The sequence below is a fragment of the Dermacentor variabilis genome, chromosome 1 (assembly GCF_050947875.1).
Source record: "Dermacentor variabilis isolate Ectoservices chromosome 1, ASM5094787v1, whole genome shotgun sequence".
Taxonomy (NCBI): domain Eukaryota; kingdom Metazoa; phylum Arthropoda; class Arachnida; order Ixodida; family Ixodidae; genus Dermacentor; species Dermacentor variabilis.
Window position 1 is genome coordinate 68,706,857 of NC_134568.1, and position 27,679 is coordinate 68,734,535.

General features: G+C 47.0%; 1 protein-coding gene across 1 annotated transcript in view; it reads left to right on the plus strand.

The window, feature by feature from the left end:
- Nucleotides 1-27,679, plus strand: part of LOC142578976 (QRFP-like peptide receptor) — an 813,496-nt gene that overhangs the window by 617,702 nt on the left and 168,115 nt on the right. The gene's annotated exons all lie outside the window — the stretch shown is intronic.

Consider the following 27,679-nt stretch of genomic DNA (forward strand, 5'->3'; position numbering starts at 1 on the left):
GTGTTAGGATCTTGGAGATCCTTTGTGTAGAGCCCTTGTAATTGTGCTACTCCTTTTTTGAAGCCCCTATTTGTCTGTTATTCTCGCAAAACCTCTTCCCGGAGGCATTCCACAGCCTGTATTTGTTTTGCCGTGTTTAGAGTCGCGCTCAACTTGAAAACATAAGACACAACACAACACTATTCTATGCATACACATGGATTATACAAGTTTTATTGCTCAACTTCACAGTGACGAACACACAATTGATCTCGAAATATATTTTTTGTACATGAAAACAAGCCAGCATAACAATGTCGCAGTTTCTTGCACAAGCAAGCTGTGCATTAGAGTTGTTTGTGGCAGGTTATTATGACACCACGTGTAATTCGTACTTGTTTAGATGTCGACAGTGAGTTATTTAGCACAAACACACACAAGAAATCTCTAGACAAAATCAGTATTGGTACAGACCATCATAACGGAACCCTCCAACATCTACAACTGCGTGTCCGCCGTCATCTGCGTGCATTGGTACTTCCTCTTTCTAACCTGAGACTGGTTTACTCGCTAGTGATAATGATCATGTCTTGCTACTTTCGAGTAATTGTATTTATGGTGAGGGAAATTCCATCGCATATTTAAAAGAGCAGACTCTCCTCATTGGCTAGAACGGATTGTTTCAGCGATCTAAAAAAATATTTGAGTGGAAAGCTGGTGCATAATGGCTATTAAGCTAGGGCAGCGGTCACCCAAGCCAAAATCTGCAACGATAATTTTTAACTTCAGTGAATATTGCTGAAACGCACTGCGCCAGAACGCTTCGCGAATAGTACAGGTAACTTGGGGACCAAAGCACTTCCTCCCTACGTTTTGCGTGCGTTTTTTTTTTCGCTTGTAGCTGAAGACATTATGCCCGGTATTGACATTTATGAATACGCTGTGTGCTTCAGGATAGGTTCCCGGGTATCTGCAGCAATGTTGGAGTGATGAAAAAAAGAAGAAACGGGAGAAAAAAAAGGATAGTTTGGGTCATGTTGATCGGATGAACCTAGAGCGATAATACGGGACAACAGCTAAATGACAATTCCTAGAAAGAAGTCTCAGAATAATATTTTTATGGCTTGTTTATCAGCATAAAAAGATAAAAACAGAACGAAACCCTGAAAAAACAAGTATTTCTTTTGTATGCGTAGATTCGAGCTGACGAAAGCTAGTTGGTACACACGGGTTCAGGATTGGGCGAGTTGCTAAACCGGGCCCAAATTTCTAAGCCCCGCTGTTCAAGATACAGAATCACAGACACATACAGAAACAAACACAGACGCCTGTGCTTAGATCGTAGGTGTCTGTTCGTAGTTCTGTATATGTTTCCTAAGCAGCGCGGCTTCTTTGTATGGATGAGGGTGCTACATATGTCCTAAAGAGTTTCATAGTAGTTATTTCTAGATTAAAATATCAGCGTGCGTTAATCTAGCGTTATTGTGTGTTCCATTGGGGTGCTTTGCAGAAGATCAGAAGATCATGCAGAAGATCGCCGGCTCTATCTTTTAATAACGGTTACTTCATCATCATCAGCAGCAGCAACCTCTTCTGTTACTCAATCGGAATCTTTCGAGAAGAAAATCGTTAGTGCACAGCAAGTATTTTTCGCACGAGTACTGATTTTCCGCCGCCTGATAAGAGCGTTTTCCCATTTTTAAATTACGGTACATGTCATAGGGGAAGAAATATGGCCTAAAGACATATTTGGTGAACTGTTCTCTCATTCGAATAAATAAAACAGATATATATATATATATATATATATATATATATATATATATATATATATATATATATATATATATATATATATATATATATATATATATATATATATATATATATATATATATATATATATATATATATATATATATATATATATATATATATATATGTAACAACAATTGTTGCTGTACAAGGAACGAGCTAAAGCGAGGCACTACGTAGTTGAACTGAAGCGTCTGGGCTACTAGAAAAGTGCGAGACGATAACGGATGTGATTGGTGGGAGAGCTCTGGTCGTGTTAAAGACAATCAAAAATAATAACGGGACGAGGCACCACACAAATGCTTTCTTTGTGCGCTTCTCTGGTCGCACCTGCACTGGAACGCGTACGAAGCTCTCTCTCCGAATCGTGACCACAGCGCTGGCTAATAAGGCATCTGGACAAGCACGCATATAGGGAGGAAAGATAAAGTCCTTGGCATCAGCTGTTTACACAATATGTTTGGTCATGGGGACATTGTTAACATAGAGCACGGAAATGATGCAATGATGGCCTTTGTGCATTAACAATGTACTATCAGCTTATATTGAAACGCGAACATATCGAAAGCCACTACAGACTGCGCTGTTGCTTTTCTATCTGGGCCTGTAATACAGGTTCCAAACTGTGGATCTCGGCCAATAGTGTACTTAGAAACCAGCTGCGAGGCGACGGGATATCGCACTCCTGCGTGATTACAAGAAACGATGCTTCTGATCAGTACTTTATTTCCTGATTGTGTTTTCATTTATGCTGATTGTACATAAGACTTGAATCAAGGCGTGCGGTTCCTGCCTGTCACATGCTTTACATTGCTAAGGAGAAGTTCTGCTTCGTTTCCTGAAGCCCTTTTCACATTTCTGTCACACAACACCAAATGCTAGACACCTCTTTCTCTTTGTATTTACCTAGCGGAAGTCTCGAAAGAACTTGTCATGTTTCTGAAAAATTGGATGTGTCATTACTGTATGTTGTCGTAACAGTTCTCTGTTTCTGGTTTACTTTGTTGTACGCACGTGACAATAAAGACATTCAGTGGTGACTACACTTTTCGTTGTCTATAGTGCCTGACATCATGTCGGGCACAGGAGCTTAGCCTTAAAGCTAATCAATTTGAAAGGCCCACGTTACCTGGCAGATTGTCCCTTGATGGTACAAACACTCAGTGAGACAATGCTTTTAAACGGAAATGAACATAAAAGTCATTTACTAACCTTTATGAAGATGGCGGTTGCTCCTTCTCACCGAATAGTAATTTATAGAAAACGTCGATCAGTTTTGCCCAAAAGACGAAGCATTGAAAGCGATAGCAAGGTATAGCGTTGCGCTGAAGCTTCTCCGGGCGACGTTGTAAAAGAGTACGCGGGGGCGACATGTTCGCGTGACACAACACGCGAGGCAACTGATTCTGCGCAGAAGAAAGAATGCCCTGAAGAAAGCCCAGAAGAAAGAGCGGCTTCGCAGGCGTCGCACCTAAATGGTGCACGAGATGATACTGAAGGAAAACCGTCCGTATTGTTAGCCTGAAGTCCGTTCCGCTCGAATTAGACAGCCCAGCTCGTAACAATGCATACACCACCAGAGTGCATGTGGCATGCACGCAACTGCTCAGTAGGAATAGTGTCCGTGCTCACAACGCCCGTGCCGGCACTGGGAGGCAGAACGCTACCCTGGCTCCACTGCAGAGTCAAATGGACGAAGAATGAAGGTGCGTGCACTTGGCTTCCTCGTTTTCGCAGCCAAACGCCCTGTGCCTGTCTCGCATCTCTGGAGACCTAAGCCTCCACGCGCAGGCCCCGTGTTCACGTCGATACTGTGACAGCACGACGGCGACGGCGCAAACGCCGTCGCGCGTCCGTGTAAGTCGTGTGTAAAACAACATAACAAGAAACATCGAAAGTTTTTATACGTTACTTGCTACTTTGTCTGTAGGATCGACTACGTCTTATGGAGATGGGTTAGCACGAGGCTTACTCTACATGCGACGGTCAGGAAAGCGCACGGCACTCCTCCACTCCGTAACGCGCAAGAACGTCAATTAATTTAATTATGGGGTTTTACCTGCCAAAACCACTTTTTGATTATGAGGCACGCCGTAGTGGAGGACTCCGGAGATTTCGACCACCTGGGGTTTTTAACGTGCACCTAAATCTAGATACACGGGTGTTTTCGCATTTCGCCCCCATCTAAATGCGGCCGCTGTGGCCGGGATTCGATCCCGCCACCTCGTGCTCAGCAGCCCACCACCATAGCCACTGAGCAACCACGGCGGGTCAGGAAAACGTTACACAGGGTGTCCCAACTTTCGTGCACCAATATTTAGAAATATGCAAACGCCACGTAGCTGGAAAGAACCGAGGTAATGTTGTTTGTCGTCGCTTGGAGAAACCCAAATTATTTTTTGCGTTCTGCTTAAATGCGTAATTAGTCTAAGTTAATTAAGCAAATAATCAAATATTATAATTCGATGAAAAGTGTCAATGAGAAGCATGTAGAGCAACATGAATAACTCCCGATGCAACTTTCTGTTGCCCAATACGTGCTGCATAAAGCTGTTTTTCCGAGCGTGAAAGAAACCCGCGAATACACGCGAAGTACTTCAAGCGGATGGTCGCGCGGAGAAAGCCCTTAACCAGGTGCTTCGCTAAGAAAAAAAGATCAGAAATTTATAAACAGCGATGATAACTTTCCATGGGTATCGCCTACAAAAGCTATTAGGCTATTTGTTAAATGTTATCACGAACTTTGCCTGTCTGTCATTTTAGCTCATTCATGCCCATGTCAATATGTCACTCTTAGGAATTTTAAGAAACAACTGACTTCCAGAACTGTCACCTAGTCTGTAGTATTGACACAACAATAAGAGGTCCTGTTCAAGCCTTGCTTACGAACTAACCTTGTGGGATCCGACGCAGTCTTCCGAATTCTCGCCAAGCTTTTGGGCACATTGCTGCGCTAACAAAATTGTAGGTATAGTTTACGCATCGCACGACTCCCACGGTATCAAGAAGTGTTAGTGCACTTATTAAACGACGACATCTAGGTGCACTTCCTGATCTCGTATGACTCATGTTACACGTAAACTATACCTAAAATATTGTTACTGGCGCCTAAATTGTGCGTCAACATTTCCTTATATCATATCAATAAAGAAAAAAGGACGACATTTAAGCTCTGCTAAGTATAGCTGCTGATGGGCAATCACGGTTAGAGCGCTGCGTGTTCATGACGGTGGCACAGTAGCGGGAACCTATAGGCTCTATATATCGAAGCAAAAAATAAAACGAGAAAAAAAAATGGGTGGTTGCCGTTGCTACGCTGCCTCTACTTCTGGAACTCGCGCCTGAGTTTACACGCGTCTAAAGTAAGAATAGTAAGCGCCTTAAACACACACAGGAAGCGCTCTGTCATCTGTGAGAAGTTCCGCATTACTAAGTGGGTTATCACAAACACGAAGCATACATTCTTCACTTCCTCTCTATCCCATAAACGCGCGCCAACAACGTCAATAAGAAACAGGGAAGCCCGCCTTTCGTGTAAAAATTGGTAACACCTTTCTTGTGTGCCATCCATGTTTGTAGCTATGGCTTCACTTGTTATCGACTTGCGTATGATCACGTCTGCACTTTCTCCCTGGTTGCAGTTATACACGATTTTTTCTTTCAAAGAACGCGAGAGCAGTTTTAACCTTTTCTGGTCCGAAAGCTTTCAGGGAAGTGAAAATTTTAGATCATGTTTTTATATCTGAACAACAAGCAGGGGACGCCGTACGTTTTGTTTACGTTATCATTGGTCCCGAATAGCCCTTCAAACAAAGCGTCCATCGATCTGCTTGGAAGAAAAAAAATAATAAGCTTGTGCCTGACATAGTATTCAGAAACCGCGCGCTTTCAGCAGACGTAATTCTTTAAATTGTTCGCATGGTCGCACATATATTAATTGCGCATCAAACTACTTTTCTTCTTTTTTTAAGCTTTGGGAAACACCTGGGGCTTTAGTTCGAACGAATGTAATACCCAGGCTCTAAACTACAAGGCATCATAAAAATGCAAACCGTGCTATACGGCTCAGCGAGGATCCATATGGCTCTTCCGTTTTTATCAACATGTGCTTGCCATTTATATTTGATTTCTGTATTGAAGTGTTCCCTCTGCAGTCCAAATAATTCATACGTATTCTATGTTATTTTTGCGGAAATTAGGCGGAGTTCATGTAGAATCCATATCGATTCTGTACGATTGATGCAGAAAGCACACGGGAAATACCAGATGTATTTTTTTTTCTTTAACATCTGTATGGAATGTTTAAATGACGTGGGTGCGGCGAGCCGTATGTCAAATATATGCCTATGTCACGGGAGAAGCATTCCCGTCCGAGCGGTGGTGGCACCGCTGCACGAAATCAAATTTGCTGGCTCGCTGGCTGTGAGGGTTGCCGTAGTGAGAGCACCGGATTAATTTCGACCTTCTGAGATTTTTTAACGTGCACATAAACCTAAGAACACGAGTATTTCTGCTTCCACCACCATGGGAAAGCAGCCATCAACCCACAACTCCTTGTTCAGCAACAGAGCACCATAGTCACTGAGGGACGGCGGAGAGTCACCGTGCCTCCCTTGACCCCAGCAAGGACTTTCAATAAAGCTTTCTTTCTGTATCTCTCTCTCTCTCCCTCTTTCCATACTAAGCACCACGAAAACAGATCGACTTGTTATTTCTTTCAAGAAGTGACCGACGGTCCAGAAGGAAGCTATATAGAATGGTAGAGAGGAGGGGATATCGAGAGGAGGCCGAAAATGGGTAGAACCGACGCAATCGTGAGATGAGCGAATAACAGCCTTGCCACCCTTCACTCACAGTGCCCCCCTCTTCCCGCCCAAAGAAAAGAAAGGGGAAGAGGGGGATGGGAAGGGATAGGGAGAAGGTGACGTGAGAAGGCAAGGAAACGCTACTACTGTAGATACGATAGCGGTTGCGGGCAAACGGGATAAATTTACGTTCAAGTTATGGCACATTTCTGATAGTATTTCTAAAAAAGAAACACCATGCAAATTTTTCAAGCGGACAACTTACCCTAGGCATGCAGAACCAGAGCCGCATTAAAGCGCACCGTGGGGCACGACAGAAGCGGTCACGCGTCAAATAACCACTTCTGCACCCGCTGCAGTAGCTTTGCGGCTATGGCATTGCTCGAGGTCCGGGTTTGATCCCGACCACGGTCGCCGCGTTCCGGCGGGGGCGAAATAAAAGATCGCACGTGCAGTTAAATTTACTGACCCGTCAAAGACAGCTACGATTACAAAATTAAACTGGAGTCCGCCACTATAGGGCGTGGCTCATAATCCGATTGTAGTTTTGGCACATGCAGCCCCAGAATTCAAGTAAAGTTTTATACTTCTGCCACGATGTCATATGCAACGCGAGGCAAAGATAATGCTCTACCCTCTTAGAGATTATGAAGTATGGCGAGCAACAACGCCTCAAGCAAGCACGTCTCCCTGCATGTTTTGTGTACTATGCAGGAAAACAGCAGTGGTGCATGCAAGGTAACGTGTAACGTCAACTCACCACTCTCGTACTGGACTAAACGCTAAGGAAATTACACATTCGCCGTCGGCTAAATTATCGTCAATCAAAGCGACCAGCACAGAAAGCATCGCTTACATCGGTTCCCAAAGTACGTGGCATCCGCATATTTTTTATCTCTCTTCACTGTTAGCTTCTAGATTCTTTGACGCACATTGAATTGATCATCGAAAACTCTTGCGCTTCCACGTGACGCAAGAGGTGAAATTGTAGGGCCTAAATGATTTAACTTTTTTTTCTTGATGGTGGTTTGGTCCCATCTGACGGTGGGACCAAACTACTGTCCCTCAGCGCATCAACGCCATGCTCTAACCATTAGGCCAGAATCTTTTTTTTTTTCATGATATTTATTTCAGGCACGCCTGACTCCTGCGGGAAAGGAACAGATAAACGAGCTAAGAAGTCTCTTCTAGTTGTGCGGTGACGAAGGCACACACACCATACATACATACACAGAACACCACATAGTTCCTCTTAATTTTTTAAACGTGCTGCTCAAGTCGCGGTCAATCTTCGCAGAAACACTAAAATGGTGGTAGAGACAAGTACCTTACCAATACAGAATACCAATCTGGACGAAATTTGATTTGTTCGTATAGTTTTTTTTGCAATTAGACGATCATTGGAATTATATGAGTTGCTGATGAAATTGAAGGTTAGGCATTTAAATCTAACATTGATGTTTTCCACAGGCTGTGCATTCCAACGAGCAGAAACATGCCAAAGGGTACATCGTCGCCATTAGTTAACATCAATGGCTTCGTGAAGAGTTCGTCGAAGCACATCCTGAAATAAAATGCCACCTCTGCAGCCTGTAAAACAATGTCTTCAATTGTTTCACGTACATCACGTAAGCGATAATTAATCGCACGCATTGTGCTAACGCCAACTATAGCTATTCGAGATGATTGGCCGCGTGTGTCACATTGCGTCACCTGGGTGCGCGAGAGCCCATACGCGCGCGTCAGTTTTTTTTTTTTTTACGTCAAGGACGGAGGAAGGAAACAGGCAAATTTATAGCATTTGATTAAACACTTCATGAAAGCTTCGCATCACATAGATTCCAAGATGTGCGTAGAATCTGCATAACTTATTTCTTAAGATGATGGTGCGGACGAGAACGCCAAGGTGCGGCGCTGGGAGCGTTTCCGAAAACGGAATCGAAATACATTCGGCTCCTCCACTAAGTGTTGCGTGGGCAGCTTCGTCGGAACCTCCATTGGTGATGGTATAGCGCTGCCCTGGTAGCGTCTGAAAAAAAAAAAAATCTGTCGCCTCTGGCGCCGGCGTGATGGTTACGTGTTCTAATCTCTGACACCAATTGCATGGGAGGGAGACGGGGGGAGGGGGCTAGCTGCGACGCAGAGCTGACAGGAAAGATTGTTGAACATGGCTCAACTATTGTATTTCTGTTCATTAACACTGCTAGCTGCATTGCAGAGGGCGAACATTTCAGTCGCTGTCAACGACAAGACGCGAGAGAGTGCACTTTTAGCGCAGCATTCTTTTCCTCATTCTTGGCGCTTTGCGGTACGCAGCTAGGTATATTCGTGTCTCGCCTCGTTTTGATAAAACAGAAAATAATGTGTGACCGATGGCGCAATTGCACTTGTTCCAACGAGCACACCAGCGCAATGTTCTAACCACTACGCCACAATCGCACGCGTACTTCTCTCGGTGTGCGCCACGCGCCACTTTGTCGTCTTCTTTGTTTGTGACAGCTCGTGCGCCGAGGCGCCCCTGTTTAGACTGCACCATATGCGGGAGCGGCCTAATTTCCCCAGTATTTTCCCCGTCGCAGTTTACGCTATATGTAGCATCTGTGCGACGTTGTGCCAACTTCATGATTGCCCAAGTTAACCACGTTTTTAACATTTCTTCGCTGGATTGCCATCGCCGTTTTGAAATACACCTCATGACATAGCTTTAGGTAAGCACGATTGCATAAAAGTAGTTGCTGAAGACGTCATAATCCGTGTTCCTCTAGCTCACGCTAGTCTACTACCGATGTAGGACCCAACAGTGATCATGTCGGAAGTAGAACGGCGGGCGGAAACATCCTGCCTCTGCTGTCATATGGTCGTCTTCGACGTGGTCATCGTCGGGCTGCTTCTGCCATGCACGCGTAAGCTCGAGACCCACACATACAACTACTCAATTTACACAAACACGTTGGTTCACCTGGTAACGGTTTGCGGAACGCCAAGCAATGCTCGATAGCCAATTTAAAAAAATATGTGGTTTTACGTGCCAAAATCAAGATACAATTATGAGGCACGCCGTAGTAGGGAAAAAATTTGGACCCCCTGGGGTTCTTTAATGTGCACCTAAATCTAAGTACACGGGTGTTTTCGTGCCCATCGAAATGTGGCCGCCGTGGCCGGGATGCGATCCCGCGACCTCGTGCTTAGCAGCCCAACACCGTAGCCACTAAGCAACCACAGCAGGTGGATAGCCTGCAAAATGCTTCGCATAACATCCATTCCCAGAATGCGTAAGGATCTGCCAATATTTAAAACTATTATTGTTGGTTGATGTTGCCGAAATAAACACCATGCGAGTGGAGGTGGTGTGTGTGTGGAAGAGTCCTGTGTAAATTTGTATTCAGCAAATGTGGATTTCATTGCTTTTGAAAAGTAACATCACTATGTGTGGTGCACAGTGCTCAGCGATTGAAACGCGATACTCGGGCAGTATGGCGGCCGGTCATTCTTGCGCCACCGGTGAGCGCTGGGTGATCGCTGAAGGGGCCAATTGCGTCACGATGCATAAAAATGACTCTCGTTTTCGGGTGACACAAAAGTGCATCAGCTCAATCTCCCCAGCGGCCAACGGCGGCGCAAGAAAGTGCCGGCCGCCATGCAGTCTGTGTATCGCGTTTCAATCGATGAGCACTGTACATAGACATATGGCTAGTAGCAGCTAAATTGTGGAGCTTATATGAGGAACTTCGTGGTCTTATGATAAAAGTCTAACAAGTAACTGTCAAATACTAACACAGTTTGCAACAATCACGCGTCTCGAGATACCTACTTTCTTTAGCCTGATTAATTAACAAGGTTTGCTCAGCCCAGATGCAAACAAACGCTGTCACATAGCAAGCTCAGGAACACATTCATAGTAAAGCAACTCGCAGCGAGAGCATGTGTTGCCTTCTGAGTATGTAGGAACGAGAGAGCTTTAGCGCAGAGTAGACCTCGGGCTGCTCGCATTGGTTGCTTGCAACGTTGCTTCAATTGAAAAGGGAAGCTCTTAATAAATATTATCAGGCGTACTAATAATAAATCCCCACCGTTTATGTCCGTGTTAGAGTGCAGTGTCAATATAGTAGGAAATGAATCAGTAAAGAACACGCTGAAACTTCTTAGCATCTAACACTAATTTACCTCTAACTGCTCACGACAAGAAAAAACAAAATAACAAATGTGCGTTATACAATCCACCTTGCTCTCAACTTCAGAATGGCGCGTCACCACGTGTAGCTAAAGGCACTGGAAATGAAGACTGCGCCCCAAAAAAATGTTAGTTGACCGCAAAATATTTGCGGTTGAGTCAAGGTGAGAGGATACGAATACTATATGCACCAGTTATTTGCCTAGAACTTTCTCCGCACTAAATGGCTAGTGTTATTGCTAATGCAGCTGCGGGCACGGCCAAATCACGGTAACTCGGAAGGCTTCCGTTGCGTTGCAAACAGTATTTGCCGACGCATTATCGGCTTTCGACCGGAACGCTTTTTTCTTCTTCATATTTTCGATTAAGGCGAAGCTATAACTGGCGTCCCAAAGTTAGGCTTAGATCTTGCGAATTTCTTGGTTAACGATTCATCTGTACTGGCTGGGATAAAAAAAAAAGAAACAAAAATTTAGGCCCGTACTGTTTATATGGGCAGAGAGCTTTGAGGTCAGCTGCGAGCTTCCTGATTCGCTCTAAGGTTCGATTTTCATGGCATATATATTCGAGCACGTTCTCGTCGACGGAATTCCATGAAATTGATTAGCCTTGGAGAATGTTTGCCTCCAACTTTCCAATGCTAAGTGAGCGTCTTTGCAGCCTGAAGTAAAAAGGATAGACAATATAGCTCATGAGAATGGCTTCTTGGGCTAGTTGGTACATGTTTTTACTAAGGGGATGCTAGAAAACTTGAAAAGGAAAAAAAAATCGAGAGGCACACATACACAGAGTGACAGGAAGGTGGCTGGACTAACAACTGAGCTTTATTCTCGAAAACACCTCCTCTAAGTCCGCACTGAACATGCGGAGGGACCAACATAACAGATACACGGTAATTGAATTTTTCTCTACTATACACGTCAACAATGTTCAAGATATTGAAGCTCTTTCTTGGTCAGGAACACCGATGGCGTACTTACACACTTTTCCGGGCCAAGTTTAATACCGTGTAAGAAGCACCAATTAACATTAACCATTATGCAAGATCGATTAGCCCAGCATTTAGTCCTGCTTAAGCGTCTTTTCGCCATGACCATAGAAATCACTACAACGCTAGGAGCTTGTCCCCGTGTTATACATGCACCGAAATGCCACGCATCAAGATAGCACTCTGTTGTACCCATGTTTGAATGCAGATCGTCCTATGGTTGCAACCAACCAGTGGGAAATCACTTGACTACACTTGCGAAGCTAAGAACGACCACATTGTCGTTAAGTGCATTGACAAGCCATTTCCTTTTCTCATACCTCTCATTTCCTTTCCGATAATTGTGGACAAGTGCATGCATTCATTGCCGACCCATCGCAGTGACTGCCGCACTCAACAAACCGTGAGCATTTGGAAAGCCGGGCGTCACGCATTTCGCATTTATCGTGCAGCAATTCGGAGGCTTCTTTCGACGCAGCATAAACGTATCAGCGAAGAAACTTAAAATTCTAGTAGCGCGAAGGATTGGAGTGCACTCAAGAGTAATACCACAGCCCTTACCCGCCGGGGTTCCTTATAGTGGCTACGGTGTTGGGCTGCCAAGCCCGAGGTCGTGGGATCGAATCCCGGCCACGGCGGCCGCATTTCGATGGGGGCGAAAAGACCCGTGTACTTAGATTTAGGTGCACGCTAAAGAGCCCCTAGTGGTCCAAATTTCCGGAGTCCCTCACTACGGCGTGCGTCATAATCAGGTTCTGGTTCTGGCGCGTAAAACCCTACAACTTAGCTTTTAATAACACCATCCTTCTAAAAAGAGCATCCTCTTATTCGTGGCATAGGCGGTAGTACAGCAAATGTAAGCATTCCTTTCAATGCTGTTTCATGGCTGTTGCGAAGTTGAACTCGTTCTCCCGTCGCTCGCCGAGGGTCTCTCACCCTCGGCACCCTTGCCAACATTTCGGTGGCCATAGTGCATTAAACATTTGTCTTGGCCGAAGGGGCGCGTTCGTTTTCACCGCTCTGCGGAGCATTGCTGCTCTTTTGTCCACTCAGATTTTTATGCAGAGGAGGACACCGAACGCTAGTTCCCCTTCTGGACGTCCCTACTGCATTGCATAAAACCTGACTTGAGAACCTCACATTACGCCTGATTTTGAGCGAAATGTGGAATACTATCCCTGTTTCTTTCCTTCTTTTACCTAAAATTCAGAAACCATTTTGAACAGAGCGTGCAGGAACGTCGCAGCGCTATTATGACGCTTCTGTGCAAAACGTTTGTTAGAAGTGTAGCTAGGCAGCGCCTAATGACGTTGCTCATTTGCCCTAGCGTTCGAGAGCAAGAATGTTTAGCGACTTTAGCATTTAGTATTTTTATGATACCGAGAGAACCTCATTATTATTATTATTATTATTATTATTATTATTATTATTATTATTATTATTATTATTATTATTATTATTATTATTATTATTATTATTAGAATCGGACCACATATTGTGTAACTATAAACACTCGTCCACTACAGCACTGCATGGGCATTTAAGATAAAGCGGAACTCGTTGGTTTGTCTTACGACGCTATGTCAAGGTGTATTTCTTAAAAAGCTGTTGGTATTTCAACAGTTTTGTAATTAATCTTACTGAATAATCGTCTTAGGTCACAGCAACAGCTTACACACGTTGCTTTCGATGGTGTCAGACGTTAATGATAATTTCCTATTTGCACTTGAGTTCACAAAACCTTCTACTCACGATGGACGACCGTTTCAATTTATTGATGTCAGTCAAAAATTGCCTATATTTCCCTTTCAACAATCATTCCTCGTCTTTCTAGCGGCCTCTTCTTTAAGAGATTTTAGAGATTTTCGTTTCGCAGCCTTCTTTTAGAGTTTGACAAGAGACTGTTTGCCGCTTTGTTATGTGCTGTGGGTTGGCTGGGCGAGACGTATATTGTCCTATAATCTACTGCCAGAAGGAAAATACTAAATAACAAACTGCCGCCGTGACCTTGGTATTCCAAAAACCCTTGTCCTCCACGAAGGCGTGGAAATGTTTCAACATTGGGCCACGTTACCGAAATACCACCCAATATATAGGGTGTTCCAACTATTATGCACAAAGATATAAAGATATACAAATGCCACGTCTTCTGCTGAAGTGGTGCGAAGAAATTAGGAAATTTTCGGGTGCTAGTTGGAATCGCTTGGTGCAGGACAGGGGCAAGTGGAGATCGGAGGGAGAGGCTTTCGTCCTGTAGTGGACATAACATAGGATGATGATGATGATGATGATCATGATGATGATGATGAAATGCCACGTAGCTGCACAGAACCGAGGTTATGTTGTTTGCCGTCACTTGGAGATAGATTATTTTTTCATTCCGCCTGATTCGACAATTATTCTTGATTAACTAATGAACTTCCCACATGTTATAAATAAATTAAAAGTGTCAATTAGAAAATTGCAGAGCAACATAAAGAAGTCCCGATGCAGCTTTTTTGCCGCTCAATACGGGCTACATAATATCGTTTTTCCGAGCGCGAAAGTAGACCACGAATACGCGCAATGTGCCTGGAGCGGCCAGTCGAGCGGCCAGTCTCGCGGAACATAGCTTTTTGTTGTGTTGATGTGTTACGCGAAAAGCAAACGTAGTGACTCTGAGAATTCAACCTCTTCGAGTGCGAGTGATTGTGTAATGGCTGCATGCGACAGGGTTCCATCAAAACCTCAGTTTTGAAGGAAGTGAAGAGAGCGCCGAGAACTTGGACTCCGAACCTGTTTGGTCGAATATCGACAGGACCAATGGTGATCGATATTCCGCCAGCACCTCCTCGATTTCTATCTTACGAACACGTTCTACGAATCCTCGTATGAATCTTTCACTTGTTCATAACGCGGAAGTAGAAAGTTTTTTTCCCCCTTTTTTCGATGAAGAGTTTGTGGTGAAGCTTAATTGTGTGCAGTGAAGCACACCTTCAAAAAAGTGCAAGATTTATTTTTCCTAGTAAAATTCACTTTTCTGACAAACGTTTTCCAATGGTCTTGCTTTATATGATCATCAGAATCGTTTGTACAAAAGAAAGATGGTTCCTTTTTTATTTGTCTTTAGAGGGTTAATCTGATGTCCCCCACTATGGCGTGCCTCATAATCATATTGACACAACTGCATTGTTTGGCTTTTTTCCGAGGACCGTTATTCGTGGACTAAGCGGGGCTACAAAGTTATCGCTCGGCGCAAACGCACCTAAATGTATTGAAACATTCCTGAATGTTGTCGCTGATGCTATGCCGAAGGAATCTGATTTAATCTGATTGCGTGCGTGACGCAAATAATGGTGTCCGTTTTAAAACGTACACGAACACCAGGGATTGCACTGGAATGTATGATGGAGTCATGTGTGAATTGCCGGGGCACTTGATCCGCGAATCAGATTTCAACTATTGGCGATGGTGCTTGCCGCTGTCGTAGGTCATCTGCTGCTTGTTTTATTGGGGACAAGGTCGCCCAACAAAGTGTCAAATCATTAACTAGCGCTTACGACAAAGTGATTCCTCACCGTGATATCAAGGGGATAATATTGTGGTTTTGGCACTTAAAACCCCAGAATTTAATTTTTCCCCTTCTCCCATTGCAACGTAGCCAACCGGCATAAGTCCTGGTTATCTTCCCTACCTTTCATTTATCCTTTTCTCTCGTCGGAAAAGAACAAACGTTGCCCAATAAATGATTCATACGCCAGACAAATGAATATGGTGTACTTATTATTGTCATGTTTATCTTCTTGTTAATGTGAGAAATTTGAACACTGCAGCCTGTTTTACATAGGGGGTTTATCGAAATATTTTTTTCCCCGCATACCTTGGCATGGTGGCGCTCAAACTAAGTTCTCGGCCTTTCTCTGTAACAAATGTGCAACAGCATTCAAGGGCCGTATTCTATAACGGTTCGCTTTGGAACCGGTTCGCTCACACGAACGCCATTGGTCGGCACTTCGTTATCGTCATCCCTGGTGAGCGGGACAACAAATTTTATTGTCGTCACACACATTTTCAATCATCTGGAAAGGAAGAAAGGAACCCGTCTTCTGCTACGAGAGGAACCGCGGAGAGGAGGTTCGCTCGAGGGTCGTGCATGGTGGCGAGCATAATCTTGAGGGTTGCTAGGGCAACCGCGGCCGTCTGCTAGTCCCGCGCTGGCCGGCGCGACGAGAGGGATGCCGATAGTGGCTTCTTTTGCTGGCGAGCGTTGCCCAAAGACAACGACGGGACGAGAGGCAACGGTGCGACGCGTGGGACATGAGCGAAGGCGAGTTCCCATGACGTTTTAGGCGTCCCAAAAACAGAATGCGATGGATTTGCGACGAGCTAGAATACCACGGACCACTAGATTTAGTAGCGCTGACACTGCGACGTAAGTGCTGTGCGCGCTACGTTTTTTTTTTCTTTTTTTGGTACGCGTGTTGTTTTCAGCAGTGTGTCTGGCATGCAGAAGCTATTGGGTTGTTGCAACCGTCAGTCAGTCGCACCATTACCGTCGTCGCTAATGTCATTACGATTGGGAGAAAAGAAAAAGGGGTGTGAGCTTTCGCTCCACGCTGCAGCAGAAAGCCGCAGTCAAGAACGCTTCCTTGACTACGGCAACATTCTCGAAGTTGTGGGATGTGTGGACGGAACTCTCATCCGCAATCGTCCACCCTAAGAAGTTCAGCCATGGCTAAACGAAATCCTATTAGAGCCGCGGCCTGCACACAGAGAACCGCTTTGATTGCTTATCGTATGGTGCACCAGCTAGCGACAAAAAAATAAATAAAGCAACGCAGATAAAATTAAACAACTAGCTGTCTGCGCCGGAGGATCAGTTATCAATGGAAATTAAATGTGCACGTGTTGTATACAAACCAATATTTTTTTTTATTGAACTAGCAACATCCTTCATTTACTATATCGTCCCCAAAGTAGAAACAAAACGAATGACATGACCTTGCGACACACCGCCGCTCGTTCATTGGTCTCCCTCGCGCCGCCACATTCCACTCTTTCTGCGAGTGACGCCACCTTGACGTAACAGCCAGACTGAACCGGTTTCAAAGCGAACCGTTGCAGAATACGGCTCAAGTTCACACTTGAACACAGTTACCATAAGCACGGAGAAATGATAATTGTTGCTCCGTGACCATAAGCATACAGCGCAATATTTTTGTGCCTGGACTATGGTGTATGTGTGTGTGTTGTTTGGATCCCACCGCTGGTACGATCTGTTGGGAACTCGGCGCTGACGCCCGTGGTTGTACCTGGGTCGCAAGCCCCAAGGGTAGCGTTGGCCTGGCGGCCTGGGGTACAACTGGAAGCATCCGAAGGTCCCGGCAAAGCATGAGTCGACTGGTAACAACGAAACAACTTGTTTATTTTAACATCGCAAAGAGTTGGCGGTCAGGTTTGACCGAAGTAGAGAGACGGGAGAGCACTTCACTCAACAGAAGAAATCGGAGCCCTCCTTTTGGCGTCCGGGGGCAGCTGTTTTTATACTCTCGCAGTTGAGGGCAAGAAGGAACCCCTCAAAAGACGAGCACGTGAATGTACAATGGGCTAATGGTGACGCACACTGTCGTAGCGCTGCCGTAGCACCATGTCGAGCACGATCTCGTAGCACCCTGTCGTAGCGCTGCCGTAGCACCATGTCGAGCACGATCTCGTAGCACCCTGTTGTAGTGCTGCCGTAGCACCATGTCGAGCACGATCTCGTAGCACCCTGTTGTAGCGCTGCCGGTCGGGCACAATGACTGTAATGAGGGGATGATCCCTGCTTTCGCTTCGCCTCGTTCGGGCACAATGACTGGAATGAGAGGGTGATCCTTTGCGGTCGCATCGCCGCAGTCGCGCCTGGAAACACCTGCCGATGAGCGTTGCGGCGACGACGATCGGGCCAAAATGTCTGCCGCAGTCGCGCCGGCAAAACCACGTGTCGCAGGCGAAACGCAACAGACCGCCCCGCCGGGGGAAGGAGATCCCGATGGACAGGGGACTGCATCCGCTGTCCGGAGGGATGTCGCTCGATGATGCTCATAACCGAAGTCGGGCGTCCCTCGACGTTTCTTGAGCGCAGCGCACAGAGAAGGCCTCGTTCTCTCGTTCAGGTTCGCACGGGACACTGCAAAGTGACTTCGGGAGAGTTCACATTTTTGTTCTCGTTCCCGGCAAGCGTTAGAACTACGCTGAAACTCAACCGCTCAGTCAGCAAGCACGGCACAACCCTCACTAAGCCCTGCCAGGCTCTTTCCCCTTTTTATACCACTGCCTAGTTCCTTACAGTAGTCTAGCATCACTCAGAACGCGTCCACAAATTGAAAAATTGCACTAGAAAGCATATCATCACTTTGAAACACTAAACAAAAGCAATATGTTAAAAAAAATCCTGCCTCAGGAAGAAAAACATCAGTAACAAACAATTTTGAGGCTGATTCCTACGTTAGGGGCTTCGACTTAAGCCATCGGCGTTACCGTTGAGACTCCCCTTTTTGTAACGCACCTCAAAGGAATATTGTTGTAAAGCGAGGCTCCAGCGCAGGAGGCGGCCATTTTTGGGAGAGATGGTCTGCAGCCATTGGAGAGGGCAGTGATCCGTCTCAATGATAAACCTCGAGCCGGCTAGATAGCATGACAATTTCTGAACGGCCCACACGAGACATGCACACCCTTTCTCGGTGGCGCTATACGCCTGCTCACGACTGGTCAGCTTACGACTAGCATACAGGACGGGGTGTTCTACTTCTCCCTTTTCCCGTTGGCACAGTACAACGCCCATGCCTCGCTCACTAGCATCGCACTGAACAATGAACCCTTTTGTATAGTCTGGCGATCGTAGCACAGGCTGGCTTGTTAGGGCACTCTTTAGGGCGCTAAAAGCTCTTTCCTTTGTCTCGTCCCAGACGACTGTTTGAGGCTCTGTCTTTCTTAGAGCATCCGTCAGGGGAGCCGCGATATCAGAGTACCTAGGGATGTACCTCTGATAGTAGCCGGCGACACCCAAGAACGACCGAATATCGGTCTTTGTGCGCGGTTGCGGAAAGTCTCGCACAGCGGCCACTTTTATTTCAGAGGGGCGGCGACGACCCTGACCAATCACGTGACCGAGGTAGACAACCTCGGCCTGTGCTAACTGGCACTTAGGAGCCTTTACTGTCAAGCCCGCTTCGCGCAGGCGGGTTAGCACTGCCCGCAAGTGTGCCATATGCTCAGACCAGGATGCGGAGAATATCGCTACGTCGTCTAGATACGGTAAAGCGAATTCTTGCTGTCCCCGCAACACTTTATCCATGAGGCTTGAAAAACAGTATGGCGCGTTCTTCAAACCAAAACTCAACACTTTAGGACGGAATGTTCCCATTGGTGAAATGAACGCCGCATACCTACTAGCCTCTTCTGTAAGTGGAACCTGCCAATAACCCCTGACAAGATCTAGGGTGGAAATAAACTGAGCGCTACTAACTTTCTCAAGGCGCTCCTCGATGTTAGGGATCGGATAAATTTGATCCTTAGTGATGGAATTAAGCCTGCGGTAGTCGACGCAAGGACGAGGTTCCTTGCCCGGTACCTCAACTAAAATCAAAGGGGAGGTATAATCACTCTCACCTGCCACAATAACACCGAGCTGTAGCATTTTCTTTACCTCAGCCTCCATAATATCGCTCTGGCGGGGTGACACCCGATACGCCTTGGATCGTACTGGCTCTGTGGAGGTAAGTTCTATATCATGAGTAAGTACAGAAGTCCTACCAGGCCTCTCAGAGAACAGACCTTGAAACTCTTGTAATAGCTGGTGTAGTTCGGTTTTCTGCTCGGGCGACAGCGGTGCTTTACTGATAAGGTCACTAATGACTTGACCGGTGTCTTCCCTGTTCGTCACTGAGCCTAGTCCCGGAAGCTCGACCGGAAGCTCTTCAGGAACGTTTACCATCATGCACACCACTGCTTCCCTTTGTCTATAAGGTTTGAGCAGATTACAGTGGTAAACTTGCTGTGCTTTCCGCTTTCCTGGCAGACTTACCACGTAGTTAACGTCCGACAGTTTCTGAACAATTCGTGCTGGGCCCTCCCACTGCACGTCTAGTTTGTTGTTTAGCGATGTGCGCAATATCATGACCTCATCGCCAACCTCAAAACGACGGGCCCTGGCTGTCCGATCATAATAAACCTTGGCCCTCTGCTGGGCCTTTGTCATTGCTTCACCTGACAACTCCTGTGCCCTTCTTAAGCGTTCGAGGAGCTTAAGCACGTACTCCACCACGACTGGGTCGTCGCCCCTACCTTCCCATGATTCTCGAAGCATGCGAAGCGGAGATCGAAGAGAGCGACCGTACACCAGTTCAGCTGGCGAAAACCCCGTAGCTGCATGCGGCGCGGTCCTTAAAGCAAACATCACCCCAGGCAGACACAGCTCCCAGTCAGTTCGATGTTCAAAACACAACGCTCTCAACACGCGCTTCATGACGGAGTGGAGCTTCTCAACGGAATTCGACTGTGGGTGGTACACTGAGCTGTGTAGCAGCTTTACCCCACACCTTTCGAGAAAAGTTGTCGTCAAAGCGCTAGTAAACACTGTGCCCTGATCTGATTGAATTTCTGCAGGAAAACCAACTCGCGCAAATATGGACAGTAGTGCATTAACTATCTCAACTGAGCTGAGTTCTTTAAGCGGCACTGCTTCAGGGAACTTTGTCGCTGGGCAGATCACAGTCAAAATGTGTCTGTACCCCGTGGCTGTTACCGGCAGAGGTCCCACAGTATCAATAACGAGCCGTCTAAAAGGCTCCGTAATGATAGGTACCAATTTCAACGGCGCCCTTGATTTGTCCCCTGGTTTGCCCACCCGCTGACAAGTGTCACATGTCCTCACGAAATGGTCTGCGTCCCGAAAACACCCTGGCCAATAGTACTCTTGCAAGAGACGGTCCTTAGTTTTCTTAACTCCTAGGTGTCCGGACCACGAACCCCCGTGTGACAAGCGCAACAGATCCTGACGATAGCATTGAGGCACGATCAGCTGATCGAACTCCACTCCTCTGCGGTCTAGATACTTCCGGTACAGGACTCCACCTCTTTCCACAAAACGCGCAGTTTTCCTGGCGATACCTTCTTTGACATTGCAGCGCACGTTTTCCAGGCTGCCATCCTTTTTTTGCTCGGCTATCAAAGCCGACCGGCTGACTTTTAGCAACCTATCAAGTCCGTCTGACGTAGGCGCGATGAGCAAATCAGTAGATAGCTCTTCTAACTTTCCCGTGTCGGGTGTTTCCTCTCCAGTATCTGGCGCCTTTAACGTTACAGACTCAAGTTTATTCAGTTCGGGCGTGCTCTGAATATCAGCTTGCTGCGCCTCTGACCCTTTTTCGTTGTTTGATAACGTCGGCCCCGCAACTACCGCCTTTGCAGCGAGCTCCCGAACCTTCGACCTGGTTAAGGCCTGAACACTAGCTTCACCAAACAAAAGCCCCTTCTCGCGCAGGAGGTGATCGGACCTGTTTGAAAATAGGTACGGGTACTGGGGTGGCAGCATAGATGACACTGCCGCCTCCGTCTCAAGCGCTCCGAAAGGTCCTTCAATAAGCACCTTTGCTACTGGCAGACACACGCTATGAGCTTCCACGGCTTGCTTGATCCACGCGCACTCGCCCGTGAACATATGGGGTTCTACGTAAGACGGGTGAACTACATCCATCGTAGCTGCGGAATCGCGAAGCACTCGGCACTCTTTCCCGTTCACGAGGAGGTCTCGCATGTAAGGCTCGAGAAGCTTCATGTTCTCGTCAGTGCTGCCTATTGAAAAAAACACAACTTTTGGTGTTGTTTCCGGACACTGCGCCGAAAAGTGACCCGGCTTCTGGCACGTATAACAAACGCGCGCTTGCCTCATCTCGAACCGCTTTCTGCGTTCGGCTTCGGCTGCTGCCGTCTCCTTAGGTTCGGTCGCACTGCTTCCACTCGCATCCGCACTACGCGTGTTCGCCTTTGCTCTCATGGGTGTGAACTTCGGCCTCTCAAACTTCGAGCCAAATTCACCCTTTTGACCGTCCTTAGCTCCGCGAGCCCGACGCGTCACAAACTCCTCGGCTAGCTCAGCGGCTTTAGCCACCGTACAAACGTCTGGCCTATCCAAGACCCAGTATCGCACGTTCTCCGGTAACCGACTATAAAACTGTTCTAGCCCGAAACACTGCAGAACTTTATCGTGGTCACCAAACGCTTTCTCTTCTTTGAGCCATTCCTGCATGTTCGACATAAGCCTATACGCAAACTCTGTATATGACTCACTTCTGCCTTTCTCATTTTCCCGAAACTTCCGACGGAACGCCTCCGCAGACAGCCGGTACTTTTTTAGCAGACTCGATTTTACTTTGTCGAAATCCTCTGCTTCCTCTCTATCCAAGCGAGCGACTACGTCGGCCGCCTCGCCGGGTAACAAAGTGAGCAAGCGCTGTGGCCACGTTTCCCGAGAGAACCCCTGCTTCTCGCACGTTCGCTCAAAGTTAACCAGGAACAAACCAATGTCCTCTCCAAGCTTAAACGGCCGCATCAGGTCAGTCAGTTTGAACAATACGCGTTCTCCTGCACCGTGTGCCTGACTTCCATTACGAGCGCGTTCCATCTCTACCTCAAGACGCTTCATTTCCAAAGCGTGTTGACGGTCGCGCTCTTGTTGCTCTCGCTCTTTCTGTTCTTTACGTTCACGCTCTTCTTTTTCTTTTTGCTCTTTAAGTTCGCGCTCCTGTCTCTCTTTTTGCTCTTTAAGTTCGCGCTCCTGTTTCTCTTTTTGCTCTTTAAGTTCGCGCTCCTGTCTTTTTGACCTCTCCTCAATAGTCTCAAGGCATTCCGACAGCTCGTCATCCTCAGCCTCTAACTCAAGAATAGCCTTTAGCAGTTCAGGTTTTCTTAGTTTGTCTGAGACATCCAGACCCAACTCTCTTGCAAGCTCCAACAATTTCGGTTTGCGCAACGACTTCAAATCCATGGCTGCTCTGAATGCTGCTTTCTCTACTGCTTACTATTGTCTTGCCGCAAACTAACCCGGCAGCAACGACAACCACAATTACTAGCTCTGTTTCTGACACTAACAAAAAGCCTGGCAAAGCTCAGAAGAAGAAAGTCCCGCACTCACCAAACCTCGCAGCCAAGAGTCCAGCGCAGTCGTTCCGCTGCAGGCAACCAGTCATCACACAGGGCTCGTTGCACTGCTCCCGGATCGTCGATGAGCTGCTCAGCATACAGTCAACTGCATCTCTTCGCTGCTGGCCTCCGTTGTCGCGATCTCACCGCTGGCAGACAGTTGTTTGAAGTCGGAGGCGATCTCACCGCTGCCAACCAGATGTTTGGATCCCACCGCTGGTACGATCTGTTGGGAACTCGGCGCTGACGCCCGTGGTTGTACCTGGGTCGCAAGCCCCAAGGGTAGCGTTGGCCTGGCGGCCTGGGGTACAACTGGAAGCATCCGAAGGTCCCGGCAAAGCATGAGTCGACTGGTAACAACGAAACAACTTGTTTATTTTAACATCGCAAAGAGTTGGCGGTCAGGTTTGACCGAAGTAGAGAGACGGGAGAGCACTTCACTCAACAGAAGAAATCGGAGCCCTCCTTTTGGCGTCCGGGGGCAGCTGTTTTTATACTCTCGCAGTTGAGGGCAAGAAGGAACCCCTCAAAAGACGAGCACGTGAATGTACAATGGGCTAATGGTGACGCACACTGTCGTAGCGCTGCCGTAGCACCATGTCGAGCACGATCTCGTAGCACCCTGTCGTAGCGCTGCCGTAGCACCATGTCGAGCACGATCTCGTAGCACCCTGTTGTAGTGCTGCCGTAGCACCATGTCGAGCACGATCTCGTAGCACCCTGTTGTAGCGCTGCCGGTCGGGCACAATGACTGTAATGAGGGGATGATCCCTGCTTTCGCTTCGCCTCGTTCGGGCACAATGACTGGAATGAGAGGGTGATCCTTTGCGGTCGCATCGCCGCAGTCGCGCCTGGAAACACCTGCCGATGAGCGTTGCGGCGACGACGATCGGGCCAAAATGTCTGCCGCAGTCGCGCCGGCAAAACCACGTGTCGCAGGCGAAACGCAACAGTGTGCGTACGCGTCTGCGAGCGTGCGTGCTTGTGCGTGCGTGCTTGTGTGTGTGTGTGTGTGTGTGTGTGTGTGTGTGTGTGTGTGTGTGTGTGTGTGTGTGTGTGTGTGTGTGTGTGTGTGTGTGTGTGTGTGTGTGTGTGTGTGTGTGTACGTGTACGTGTGTGCCTGCGCGTATGTTGTTATGTCTTTATTGGTTGCATATATATATATATATCATTACAGCAGTCATAATTGTTGAAGTAAGCGTTCGTTTCTTTGCGATAAGCGAAAACTTGCTCGTTGGTACAATCCCCCGAAGTTTCGGTGTTAGTATGCGGCCCGCCCAGCCCTCCTCCTGAATGCGCCAGTGATCAGAGCAGATAACCTTTATTACGCGTCAGCATATATGCCCCACTCTGAAGATCCGCGATGCTAGGGTGCTATAACGTAAAACTATTCCAAACGTTTCTATTCCGATTCTGCAATCAACCCTCCGCGATTGGTCAAAAACTTTTTTGTTTTTTGGACCACCCCCACTTCCCCTGTCTGTCACGCGAGGTTACGAGAACTGCAATAGCTCTCCATCTAATATAGCGTGTACCCACTGATTATGCATGATTTGACCGAACAAAATAAAAATAGTTATTTCTGATTCGACGCCTTTTCGCGATTAGCCCTCGGCTATTGGTCAAAAGCTTTCGCGCGGCACCCACTTCACCTGCCTCTCACGTTACGTCACAAAACCGCGAAAACTCCGCGCGTCAAAGTGACGTGTACGCGTTAAAGATGCATTAATATGCCGAACAAAACTGAATTTTCTTCTGGTTCCGAAAGGAATAAAAGATGGCTGCCGCCGATCCCTCAGGCACTGGCTACTGGCACCTGCCGGAAAGCATGGGTTTATTTGCGTATTATGAAACCTTTTGCGTGGCCGCGTAACGTTTTCGAGCACTTTCAGCACGTTTACGGCCTCGTTCTTCCAACTCTTCTTTGCTGAGGATCCGTTTTACCGTCATTTTTAAGCTTCCGTTGCATGCCGCCGCGATTTTCGACCAGCCACCGCAAGCTAAGAGAGGGAAAGCGGACCAATCGCAGACGCCGGCACCACCCTCTTCATCCGGTTATCAATTTTTTAGTGCACGGGCTCAGCCCCATCGAATCCCTCTCCACTTAAGCGTGCTCCTCACCTATTGTCAGCCAATTAGATAAGACAAGCTGCTCAGTGTATTAAATTTTATTCGTTTTTCAAGCAAACAAAAGTGATCTCATATGAACGAGGAGAGCGTTTTATTACGCAAATTACGCAAATTTGACGTCAGGAGATTGGAATAAAAACATATTGGAATAGTTTTACGTTATAGGGCCCCTAGTGTACCAAGCTCGGCGATAAAAGTTGGCCCAGCGCCAAGAATGAGGTTAGCGGCGCAGGTGTCATGGCGGATGGTGGGTGACCTCGATAAGAATAGGCGAGTGGCACTGCGGATGAAGTCATCGGCACAGCTGGCGCGGTGACAACTCGCATAGGTAGCGCGCCGCGGAACGGGTGGCTAGCGCCCGACATAACTCGACGCTAGGAGCGGCGCGCAATCAGTTCTGTATCGGCGCTTGGAAAGAGCCGTCAGTGCTTCCGTCAGTGCGTACTGAAGCAGTCTGGACGGAGTGCATCCTTTTCGTGATCTTGCAGCTGAACGGCGAGTAACGTGAGCTTACCGATCCCGAAGTCGTCGCTCTCGTCAGAAGATGAAGAAACAAGAGCGGCGGATCCTACTAAATAAGATGTGAAATTAAATAGTCATTTAATTATGTAGGTAATTGCGCTGTCTTCAAGAGCTAAAAAGTGGGAGAAATAATTAGACAAACAATAAGATGAACAATTAGCTAAACAATAAGAGAATAATGAGTTAAATAATGATGGCAGGAATGAGAGAAAGTACGCTCGCGCGAAATACGAATTCACTTCGTTGAACGAGGGTCGTTTTTTATTCCCGGAACACAACACGACGTGTGCATGTTTGCTTTTGCTTGATTTCTAAATAACGTGTATGGTGGCATAACACTGTTTGCTGAAATGGTGCCCTTAATTACACGTGCCTGAATCACGCTGGAAGCCGCTTGCATCTAGATTAAAAATCTTCCAGCGGAATGTGCCATTCAAGGTACATAGATAGTGCCCGATATTCAGAGAAATGTTGCGCACCTTAGAGGCGACTTCTTTTGTTTGTAATTCTACAACTCACTAGAATTCGTAATAATGTGTTCTGTCACCACTGTATGGCTCAGCTCCATTTTTAAACAACAAAACTGCGACAACAACAACAAAAGAATGCGACATAGACACATTTAAGCACTTAGAAAGGACGGCGAGGCGTTGCTGCACATGGTTCAATACACGAGAACGAAGAAATCCTTGGCTGGCCGTGAGGCAACTGCTATGATTAAAAGTTGCAGGCTGTAACCTGAGTCTCACTCTGAGCAGCTCCATGCGCGGTGTTCACGGTGTTTAGCAGCAGCTCTCAAGCTGCCAGACTGCATTCGCAATCGTGCTTGTAGTGCTGTCCTAGTTACGCAACGAAGCGTTTCTCCAGTCCACAAATGCATTGTTTTAATTGAGCGGGCCGTCGCTGCATGGTAACTTGAAAGAGCACATTGCTTGATGGAGACACGGCTCTCTTTTCGTTTTTCTTCTTTCTTCGTTTTATGCGAGTCTTCAGCATGTCGAGTGGCTATCGTGTGATTAGTATCAAAGTGTTGCGCGTTCGTTATGTGCAACGAACAAATGACATTAAATGAAATTTGACGTTAGGCTGTGCACGTATATTACATGCACGCAAGTAAACCAAGCGGTTTGGCCCGAGTTTTACTGCACTCCTGTCGTCGACGCATACGTAAGTCACAAGTGAATTTATCCTTTGGCCGACGGGCGTGTCACCTGACGGGCAAACTTTATTTAGGCCAAGTGCATCGTTAGATGGGCTAAACAAAACCGCTGCAGAAGATGTTCGGGTTGAGCTTACGCAGACTCTGCGAAACACCAGTGAATTCACCAACGCACGTCTCCACAGATTGGATTCACGTCTGCAACACCGTATTTTACCAGGGTTACCACGAGCGGAAGCAACACTTCTGTGCCGCCTGTGGCTCGGCGTGGCATTCACGAATGCCTGTTCCTTCCACATTGGAATGGCCGACAGCCCAGCTTGCGACAGCTGTGGCGGCGAGGAGACGACCAAGTGCCTCCCCTGTAGCGGCGTTTACATGAATAAGACAGAAGCGTATCGTATCAACTTTCAGGCGTATCGCATCTCATGTAGACGAGGTAATTCGCTAGGAAGACGTATCGCATCTAATACGCCAAACAAGGGTAGCTTGAGATGGAGAATGCGCATTTCAGCGGCGCATGTAAACAGAAGCGTATCGCATCAGGAATTATGGGAAAGCATTCGCTGCGGGATTACAACCGGCCAACCAACCAGCGGCGCAGCCGTATGGCAGCGGAAGCATGATTTCCGGAAGTAGGGGGCTCATCTTGAAATGTGACACCAGATGGCGCCAGCTTGCCAGCCAGTGAGATGCGCATACACGTAAACGGAGGTGCATCAGCGGAATGCGATACGGCAAGATAATACGATACGCTTCTACCGTATTCATGTAAACGTGGCTTGTGTCTCGCCCCGTTACAATGTGGCAAGAAAAGTACTCGAGACCTAGCTCGATGAACTGTATTCACAGAAGAAAAAGTTGTAGGACACTGGTCCAGACGAGTTTCGGTACTCGAGACCCTAAGGGCTCTGTTCAAGTTCTTAAGGCCTTGTGACTTGTGCGACCGA